Source organism: Diaphorina citri, unplaced genomic scaffold (genome assembly GCF_000475195.1).
Source record: "Diaphorina citri unplaced genomic scaffold, Diaci psyllid genome assembly version 1.1 scaffold885, whole genome shotgun sequence".
Classification (NCBI taxonomy): Eukaryota; Metazoa; Arthropoda; class Insecta; order Hemiptera; family Psyllidae; genus Diaphorina; species Diaphorina citri.
In genome coordinates, this window is record NW_007378317.1 from 1 (window position 1) to 10,645 (window position 10,645).

Consider the following 10,645-nt stretch of genomic DNA (forward strand, 5'->3'; position numbering starts at 1 on the left):
TTTTCAAGCATCTTTTCGAAAAAAGCTGATGGGTGTTTTTGAACAGGTTGTGCAACGTGAAGTTTGACCGGGGAAAAAGGTCACTAAACACGTACTTCTGGGAACATTTATTTTCATCGGAAAAATTACGTAAACCAGGAAAAATCAATAATTTTCACATGCTATTTTTCCATTTTTATCGTAATACTGAAAATAAATCGACTATTTTCGAGGAAAGTCCTTTAATTTCTGTAAAAATAGGTAGATCCGCGCCTGGTTTCTACAGTTTCATATTTCGTTTATTTTTCTAGGGTTGCAAGCTTGTTGTTTGGCAGAACGTGAAAAGCGTTGGCTAGCTTCTCGCATGTAAACAAGCATGCGAATAAACAGCTGATTGTAGGATCCTGACCTACCGAAACTTTACGTACTATCATAGTTTGTGATTTCTGAAGTTTTTCATTTTTCTGGGAAAATATCTTTTAATCTTTTTTAACTCTCGAATTTTTTATTAGAAAATAAGTAGATACGAGAGAAAGACTATTATTCATGTCCGTTTTGAAATCTTTGTACTCGATAGTTTATAAAGTACAGAAATCCAAAAGTAGGAGGCCATCTGTCTGAAAGCTCAAAACTTGGTAAGTAGGTAAATTTTTTGCATGAGCTACTTTTAATGATCTTCAATACACCTCTACCTCCTAATGCAGGAGTACCGCACACACTTTATTTATGAACAAGAATGATCGTTCTTAGATCAGTCTCAAGTCAAAATTGACCAATCAAATGCCTTGAGACTATGCTTAGCACGAACTTAAGAGCCAGCATTTTGTTCATAAATATGGGTGTAAGTCTATAAAATGCACAGTACATGGACACAAAACGGCGTTTCGCTTGGTGATTCCACGGCATTCGACTTTCTCGTGGCACGTTTTCCACAGTCCCTCCCAAACGACAACGTGCCCAGGCACCCATATCTTTGTCCAGAATCCAGAACTTGGTGCACACATATTTTATCATCATAATTAGCTGGTTAACAAGATAACAAGTGTGTAAACTGTGCAATGATTAGAGGCGTGCCTCAGGGAGATCTACTAACTCACAACAGTGTCTATTATTAAACGTAATTATGGGTAAATTGTGTTTTTTGATGTTTCCCCAAGTGTTTTTTTTTTTTTTTTTTTTTTTTTAATGACACAAACTGCCCTGTAGGCAATGTAGGTACCTATGTGATTTTTTAATGAGGGTGTTCCCAGTACATAATATATGACTTTTTTAGGACAAGTAGGAATTGGCTCTTGAGCAAAATATAGAGTGATTCTGGAGCATCCCTTGATGTGTGTCCACTATTTCATGGTTCACTCTGATCCTCTGATCTATGAATTCCTTCCTCATTAGACAGTTGAGGTAATCATATGACTCCATAAGCTATACTTACCAAGGAAGTTGTTTGGTTGAGAAGGACCCTAGATACTTGGAGACAGGAAGGTTGAAATATTTTGTAAATAATATCATGGAATGTTTTGTACATAATGCATATTATTATGCAATGCCATTTTGTTGAGGACAAGCAGTTTAGCTATGAAGAATGGAACAATGTCAAATGTTAATATCCCAGATACTTGACATGTTCAAAAATGTATGCTGCAAGTTTTCACTTCATTGCATCTTTCAAGTTCTGAGAAAGTTAACTTCTCTGTTTTATTCAGTGTGATCTTTAAAAATACGACAAAAATGTATCTTCTTGTACCTAGAACTTTACTCTTTAAAATAAATAAGTAAATAAATTAAAAAAAAAAAAAAAAAACACTGCCTTGGTGGTGGTCAAGATGCTCACCTGGTAATCAGAATGACCTGGGCTCAATTCTAGCCAAGGCATGGGATTTTATCCTCAACATTGTTTTGGGAATTTGATCACAATAATAGCACAGCTTGGATTATGTGACAAGTGACTCTTTAGTCCTTTTTTTGGTAGTATAAGTAAATTAGCATCGACTGCGATGTTGCCACAATGAATGAATGATAAAGAAGCACTAAACACTCCTACTGCTACTGGTTGGTAACTCACATTAAACACATAAACAATACACATTCTCCTTTTTCCAGACCATTACAAACCTATGAGACACGATATTTTAACTTGTAAAGAAACAAAGTATTTTGGCAACCAAGACAGAGACAATATTTTGGACAAACGACCAAAGGAAGCTGTCAGAAATGAGCGATGAAGAAGGAGCAAATTTGCACAAAGTCAAGGACTATTTACACAAGTTTTGTTGAAAGCTGCAGAATTTCGTCATAAAATATCAAAAAAAGGAAGGAGTTTCTCTGCAGGAAAAATATTGTTGTAAGCATCTAAAAATACGATCGGCAATGTTGGTGCAGTTCCAAAACAAATTTGTTGGCCTCCTGACGTTTTCCATCGGGGTTGTGGTGGGATGGAAGCTGAAAGAACTGAGAATTGCATTTCTCAAGTACAAGAAAGAGAGGTTGAAACAAAAATTGGTAACCGCGCAGGAAAAATATTGTTGTAAGCATCTAAAAATACAATCGGCAATGTTGGTGCAGTTCCAAAACAAATTTGTTGGCCTCCTGACGTTTTCCATTGGGGTTGTGGTGGGATGGAAGCTGAAAGAACTGAGAATTGCATTTCTCAAGTACAAGAAAGAGAGGTTGAAACAAAAATTGGTCACCGTGCAAAAACAGATAGATGCTTCCGTAAGTATGTGACCTCAGTGACTTGTGACAGTTGCTGATGGTGACATAAAGAAGGACAAGGGAATTCTGTATATTTCATTGTGTACAATTGTACATAGGTCTAAAGTATTAAACATTGTAGTCAACATTTAATAAATGGTATACTTTTTACAGTTGTTATTTTTTGAGTTAATCTGTTACTTTTTTTTTCTATAATAGCTACTTATTAAAATAATAATAAATAAATAAAAAACTCGTAAGTGTGCCATAGGTAGATATATAGATACCTACATACATGCTTTACTTGTGGGTATTTAGAGAGACAAAAAAAAAAGTCCAAGCATTCAAGCAATAAATGTTTTGGTAATTGCATGATAACCACAAGTATGTCACTTGTTCTTATAGTTAAATGTTAAATGAAACCTACAGGTAGGTATGATATAAGCATTTTAATTAAGGTGGTTTACTAAACTTCCTCTAACTCTACTCTGATGCTTCGGATTTTAGGCGACATTCTGTGTACAGTTAGGTATGGTTAAATGTAACCTATATGATATAAGCATTTTAATTAAGGTGGTTTACTAAACCCGTAATTCTACACTGATGGTGTGGATTTTAGGCGACATTCTGTGTGCAGTGCTAAGACTGCTAAGGTTATTATTGGGTATGCATTCCAATTTGCCCTTTAGTGACTCTCTGTATTTAGGTATGCTATAATGCGTTCTACTTAAATACTAGGTACCTCCTGTATAGTATAATGCTTAATTGCTTGTGCTATGAAAGAGGAATTTAAATGCTAATATTCGTCTGAGAGAGAGAGAGAGACAGAGACACAGACACACAGACACAGAGACACAGAGAGAGAGAGAGAGAGATGGGGAAGAATTAGGGAGAGAGATGAAAGATGGGAAGAGAGAGACGGGTTAGATAATTACTGAGAAAGCGAGATCAATGTACAAAATGATGGTCTGAGGGAAAGAGAGAGAGAGAGGAGGAGGACAGGCAACGAAGTAGGTAGTTGAAAAAAGGAAGGAAAGGAATGGATGGATATGAAAAGAAAGCGTACAAGAGATTGACAGAGAGAGGAAAGGTACGGTATAAAAGAGAGAAAGAAAATAGAAACAGAACAGGGAAAATTGTCCTCTGTCTCCCTTTTGTCCATTCGTTCTTAAGACTGAGAGAGAAAGAGAGTGAGAGGCTCATTGAAAAGGGGATTTGAAAGAGAAAAGCAAAGAGAGAGAGAGAGATTTAGGGAGAAAAGAAAAACTGAAGAGGGGAAAGGGTTTTCTCTCTCTCCCTCCCTTTCTCCATTTCTCCTTAAGACAGAGAGAGTGAGAGACTCAGTGGGGAGAGAAAGGGAAGAGAGAGAGATGAAAAAAGATAATTTCAAAAAAAGAGAGGGGGAGAAAGAGAAATGGAAAAGATGATTTTGAAAAGAGAGAGGGAAAAAAGAGAAACAGAAGAGGGGATCGGGTTCTCTCTCTCTCTCTCTCTCTCTCTCTCTCTCTCTCTCTCTCTCTCTCTCTCTCTCTCTCTCTCTCTCTCTCTCTCTCTCTCTCTCTCTCTCTCTCTCTCTCTCTCTCTCTCTCTCTCTCTCTCTCTCTCTCTCTCTCTCTTTCCCTCCCTCCCTCCCTCTCTTTCTCCATTCGTCCTTAAAGAGACTCAGTGGAAAGAGAAAGGGAAGAAAGAGAGACGAAAAAAGAGAATTTCAAAAAGAGAGAGAGATGCTAGTAAAAAGGATTAAAGAAGCTCGATGGCAGATACATTTCTTAATATGTAGTAGCATACAGCAGCGATTCCCAAACTGGGGGGCCACGAAGGATTTCCAGGGGGGCACAAGGCCCCTTGGAAATGGCTCTCTGGTAAAGTTGAGTCACATAAAATATGGTAAAAGGGCCGCGGCGCCTTCACAATTGGAGATAGAGCGATCAGTGTGTGACATGTGAATGGATCTTGCTTTTATAATATAAGATTAATTTCTTTTATTTCATAATACGAGTACCTACGTATAGGTACCGTAAAGAAGCAGGTCACGGGTTTAATTCCCGTCCGGGATGTATTTTATCCCAAACAGATAAGATTCGTTCTCGGAACGGTTGGCTTTCTCCCGTCCTTTTTAGATTCCGGGAGGAGAAGACCTACGTTGTTACAGTTCTCTCTATTAAACCTCTTCAAAATAATAATAATAAGAACGATGATAGTAGTAATAATAATAATAATAATAATAATAAAATGAACTTCTAAAGAATATAAAGCTAAAATCCATGCGGTGTTGGTACTTGATGAAAAAAAGTCTTTTGATAGGAAGCCGTGTGAAGTGTGATGCTTACACACAAAAGAATAAAAATCAAGATCCTGTTGACACTTGAGAAAAATATAAGGTGCTTGAAATAAGAAGATGAAGAAAAAACACCAAAAGAAAAGAAGAAGAAGTAGAAAAACACAAAAAGAAATGAAGAATAAGACGAAAAAAGAAGTAGAATAAGATGAAAAAGAAACGGAGAAAATAAGAGAAATGATGAAGGAGAAGAAGGAGGAAGAGAAGAAGAAGGAGGAGAAGAAGAAGTACAACAAGAAGAAAAGAAGAAAAAGCAGCAGGAAAAAACTTTGTCATATTGAGGGAAATTTCAGGTTTCTTATTAAGTACTTTTTCCAGTTGAGTCCCGCGGGATAATGCTTAGTTTCACAGGGATACTGGAGCCTGGCTGGGGGACTTTAAACAGGAAGTATACTTGCCTGAAATTTCTCTTGCTAACGTAATAGCAAAGGTTTTGAGTGCGAAGGGCATCTACTCGTAAAAATTGTGTAGCGAAAACCAAATGTCAGCTCGAAGCAACCACCTAGCTAGGGCTGATTGGGATGCCCATGAAAAACGCCCATCCAGCCTAGTTAGCTTGGTAGCTCGTCTGCCTTGTAAGTGCTAGGCCACCGGTTCGATTCCCGCCCGGGGCGGATTTTATCCTGAACCGATAAGGTTCCTTCTCGAAACGGCTGGCTCCGAACCCGGACCCCCCGATAACTCACCTATAATGCCTCCACACCGTTTAGACACCGCTGTGTTGATAAGTTTGGAGATGCTCGACTGTCGAATAATGGAGGAGGACTTGATGGCGAACTTGTTCTGGGGTGGGGGGGAGGCGGGGGGGCTGCAGGCCTTTGGCGGGCCGCCCCCCCACACCCCGGCCACACCGGCGTGACGCGTCGTGCTATCTGGCGGCACTCATCTGGAAACAGAGAATTTGGCGGCGGTTAGAAGTTAGTGTGGACATGGAGGGTTTTTGTATGGCCATCAGTCACTCACTATCAGTTCGAGGTAGATCTGACAGGCGGACCTTATCAGGTGTACCTGTCAGGTCTACCTGATAGTGGCTGGCCTAAGGTAGGATGGGGTACTTTGAGACAAGTGCGATTCTGGGACATGCTTAAGCTAAAAAAAGCTACATGCTACAGGACAACTAGAGAAGTCAGATGTCAATATAATCCAGCCTAGTTAGCTTGGATGGTAGCCCTTCTGCCTTGTAAGCTCTAGGTCGCTAGTTCGATTCCAACTCGGGGCAAGGGGGGGGGATCGAACCCGTTGGTCTTTGGGTTTTTTTGGGACGCCGAACTGAAACTGCCAAGGTCTTATCGTCTCGAAAGCGAGAGAAAAGAAGGAAGACAGGATATAAGAGAAAGCCAGTCGTTCGAGAACGAGCCGTATCCTCTCAGAGTTCCTTTGTTTGAACCACCCTGTATGCGAGTAGGAAGTGGTTGGGTGGGTTTGTTTAATTAGCCAGGATTGTCTGTTATGATAATGGGTGGGAATAAGAGTGGGGATGAAAGCGAGCATACCTTATACATCAACATACAAGAGCCTTGTAGTGGTGTGTGGTGAGGTTTTCCAAAGGGGTGCCTTACAATGATTGAAAACCCATTTTCAGTACCTAAACTGAGATTAAAATCAGATTGCCTTAAGCCCAATCGAGTGACTGGGTTCCGGCACTCTAATATGGAACCCTATATCAGGAATGGTGTGTGGTGAGGTTTTCCAAAGGGGTGCCTTATAATGATTGAAAACCCATTTTCATTACCTAAACTGAGATTAAAATCAGATTGCCTTAAGCCCAATCGAGTGACTGGGTTCCGGCACTCTAATATGGAACCCTATATCAGGAAGCCCGACACTTTACTATAGCATTCCAACAAACATAAAGCAGGGGAAGTAACCCAAATAGAGAGTTCTTTCAAACTAAGTCTCCTAATAATTATGGCAACCAATGCTTGAAGTTGAAGGAGAAGAGTGAAACAACAACAAGAATGGGGTGCAATAGTCCTACATACTGGACTCCGCACACAGGAATTTCGTCAGAAAAGTCCCTCATTTTAATGTAATGGAAAGCAACTAGCAGATCGACATACTGAGTTTATAAGTTCCCCTTTTTGAAAGTCACACCACACACCACTGGCGTAGCTTGCGGGTTACAAGGGCAAATGAACCCTAACATGGTGTATGTTGCCTTATTATTACGGAATTTTCAACATCAAAGTCAAAACTTCGAGAGCTGAGGGGGGTTTCATCAAAAGCGCGGTTTTAAACTAACAGGACCTCATGTGAATTTTCCATGATGAAAATGAAGTTAATTTGAAGGTGGGTGTTTTCCTAGACGAGGTTTTCTTTTCGAGCGGGATGAACAAAGTATCAATAATTGCAGCTGTGCTTTTTCAAAATGCGAAATCCACGGTTTGTTTCCGAATAAATAGATGGTTTGTACAGTTTTTTTTTTTTTTTTTTTTTTTTTTTTTTTTTTTTTTTTTTTTTTTTTTTTTTAAATGCGTCCCGCTTTGGGCCAAAAAAATTATGGTCACCCTATACATACTGGACTCCGCACACAGGAATTCCGTCAGAAAAGTCCCTCATTTTAATGTAATGGAAGGCAACTAGCAGATCGACATACTGAGTTTATAAGTTCCCCTTTTTGAAAGTCACACCACACACCACTGGCGTAGCTTGCGGGTTACAAGGGCAAATGAACCCTAACATGGTGTATGCTGCCTTATTATTACGGAATTTTCAACATCAAAGTCGAAACTTCGAGCTGAGGGGGGTTTCATCAAAAGCGCGGTTTTTAAACTAACAGGACCTCATGTGAATTTTCCATGATGAAAATGGAGTTAATTTGAAGGTGGGTGTTTTCCTAGACGAGTTTTTTTTCGAGCGGGATGAACAAAGTAGGTATCAATTGCATGCAGCTGTGCTTTTTCAAAATGCGAAATCCACGGTTTGTTTCCGAATAAATAGATGGTTTGTACAGTTTTTACGATGATTTTTTTTTTTAAGAGGTTTGACAGGGAACTGTAACTGCTATGGTCTTATCGTCCCGAAATCAAAGAGAGAAGGAAGACAGGATAGGAGAAAGCCAGCCGTTCCGAGAACGGTAGCTTTACACATCACCCAATATATGGAATCTCCAGGGTATGGAAGTCTGTTCACGCCAGAGTGTAAATATGGAAAGGGCAAATTCCTATATGGCGTCAGTTCAACAACATTAAAAAACACACACAAGCCAGGGCCATATTTAGGGGACCCCCCCTCGCTCTTCATTTTTAGTCCGTCCTTCCTTAATTATTAGATACAATAGTAATAAAAAGGTATAAGGGACGGACTATTGTATTCTGCTTTATTGTAGGTCAGACTCCGAAAATAGGGCCATATTTGGGGGGGAGGCTCGAGCCTGATTTTTCTGCTTTATTGTAGTCCAGACTTCGATAATTCGGATCCCTATTTGGACCCTCCCTCTGGAAAAATCCTGGATACGGCCCTGACACACAACATCATTCATCTTCCCGTCCTCTACCACTCAACCCTTCTATCACTCACTGTCCACTCACTTCCACCCAACCTCGTTCAGTTGAACATTTTATTGAAAACTTGTTTATTTTGAGGCCACTCTATAGAGTCACTCGGACATATTGTTTTTAACTCGATCCGACAAGTCGGGATTTTATTTAGGTCGTTCATTTTGTTAATGTTTATCATTTACTTGCTCTTTCTCCCTCGCACTCTTTCTCTTTTTCTCCTCCTCCTCCTCCACCTCTCTCTCTCTCCCTCTCCCCTTCTCTCTTTCTTTTTTTCTCTCACATCTCTCCTCCTCCTCCTCTCTCGTTCTTCTTTTTCTCTCTTTCTCTCTCCCTCCTTCCCCCTTTCTCTCTTCCTCCCTCCTTTCGTTCTTTCCTGTCCCTCTCTCCCTCTCCTCTCTTTCTCTCTCCTTCCTTTTTTCGTTTCGTTCTTCTTCTCTTTCTCTCTCCCTCCCTCCCTTTTTCTCCCTCCTCTAGGCCTTTCTCTTTCTCTCTCTCAGCTCTCCCCTTTTCTCTCTCTCTCACCCTCTCTCTCACACATACACATACAGACACGAGGATAAATTCATTAAAACTTGATGATGCTACATTTACCACATCCTCTAAAATTAGTGGATGGGCTGGCATCACAACTTTCCCTCTATCAAAACCACAGATGACACCGAAGCGAATACAATAGTCCGTCCCTTATACCTTTTTATTACTGTTGTAATTATAAAGGAAGGACGGACTAAAAAATGAGTGAGAGAGAGGGGGAGAAAGAGAGCGGGAAAGAGAGAGAGAGAGAGAGAGAGAGAGAGAGAGAGAGAGAGAGGAGAAAGAATATACTTCAATAAGAAAGGAGAAAAGAAAAGAGACATAGGAGGAGGAGAGAAATTCCAGATAAGAAAGAGAGGGAAGGAGAGAAAAATGGAAAGAGGTATAGAGAGAGAAGAGGAGAGAGGGATAGAGAGAGAGAAGGATGTGGTGAACTTTTCCCGTATCAAATTTCAAAATAGAAAACTCTGGAAAATGTGTTTTTCTTCTCCCTCCCCCCCAACCTACATTATGTAACTGGTGATATCGGGGGGGGGGGGGGAAAAATTATAAAAAAATGGCAAAAACCCCAAAAAAAAAACTGTAAAAGGCAAAAAATTAAATTTTTTTTTAAATAAATGGGCAAAACTCCAAAAAAAGAACTGTAAAAGGTCAAAAATTCAATTTTTATTTTCCGTTCTAATGAAAGCGTTCAAACATGTGTGACGTCAGACTTAACGCAGTTGTTTTTTTTCGTAAGACCTCTATCAAATGGGTGCCACTTACCGTCGGCAGACCACCCTGTATCGAGATAAATCCTTTCATTTCACATATTCTCATAGCATTGGGGAATGTCATGGGCAAATACCAGGTTCTGCCCTTGGCCTTCAAAGAGGAACATTGTAGTACTATTTATAATTTTATGCCGATCTCACTAGGTCAATTTTCTTCTTCCTATCTCGAACTTTTAATTCGATTTATCTCCAACTTTGAATTCGATTTGCTACGTTTGAAAATGGTATTTGAGGTTTTGATCCTTTGGGAGTTAGGTAATTTTCTCTGAGCCTAAAAAATCTAGAAATCCCCTTCTTCCTAGAGCTTGGAAAATCCTAAAATTTGGTCATTCTGTAGTCCTGTGTCATGAATTCACACTCTACTATGAAAACATTTAACATTTGGGTTATCCACTCACCTTGGTTCACATTTAATTCATTTTGCATTTCAAGCAGAAAAGACAAGGAATTCCCCTCTTTATCCAGTCAAATTTAGGTATTGAATGAAGTTGTCAATATCTTATTGCATTGAAATTGTGTCTTATTTAACCCCTTTTCTGTTTGCAGAGCAAAACCAGTATACCGAAACGGGGCGAGTATAACGTGTACTCGACATTCCAGAGCCACGAGCCGGAGTTTGACTACCTGAAGAGTTTAGAAATCGAAGAGAAGATCAACAAAATCCGATGGCTCCGGCGAAAGAACCAGGCCCACTTCCTTCTCTCCACTAATGGTGAGTTAAACACTGAATAGAATATTTATTTATTATTATTATTATTTTTCTTTTTTTTTTTTACTCAGACTTTGAATTTTTGATATTCATATATTCCCGATTCCCTCGGCATTGATCG

The 10,645-nt window shown here is 39.6% G+C and overlaps 1 long non-coding RNA gene across 1 annotated transcript; it reads left to right on the plus strand.

Moving 5' to 3' along the window:
* The first annotated feature begins 381 nt into the window (after window positions 1–381).
* Window positions 382–2,863, plus strand: LOC113468903. Its single transcript, XR_003392489.1, has 3 exons — window positions 382–614; window positions 2,080–2,462; window positions 2,646–2,863. It is a non-coding gene; the product is annotated as an uncharacterized LOC113468903 (long non-coding RNA).
* Window positions 2,864–10,645: the final 7,782 nt, after the last annotated feature.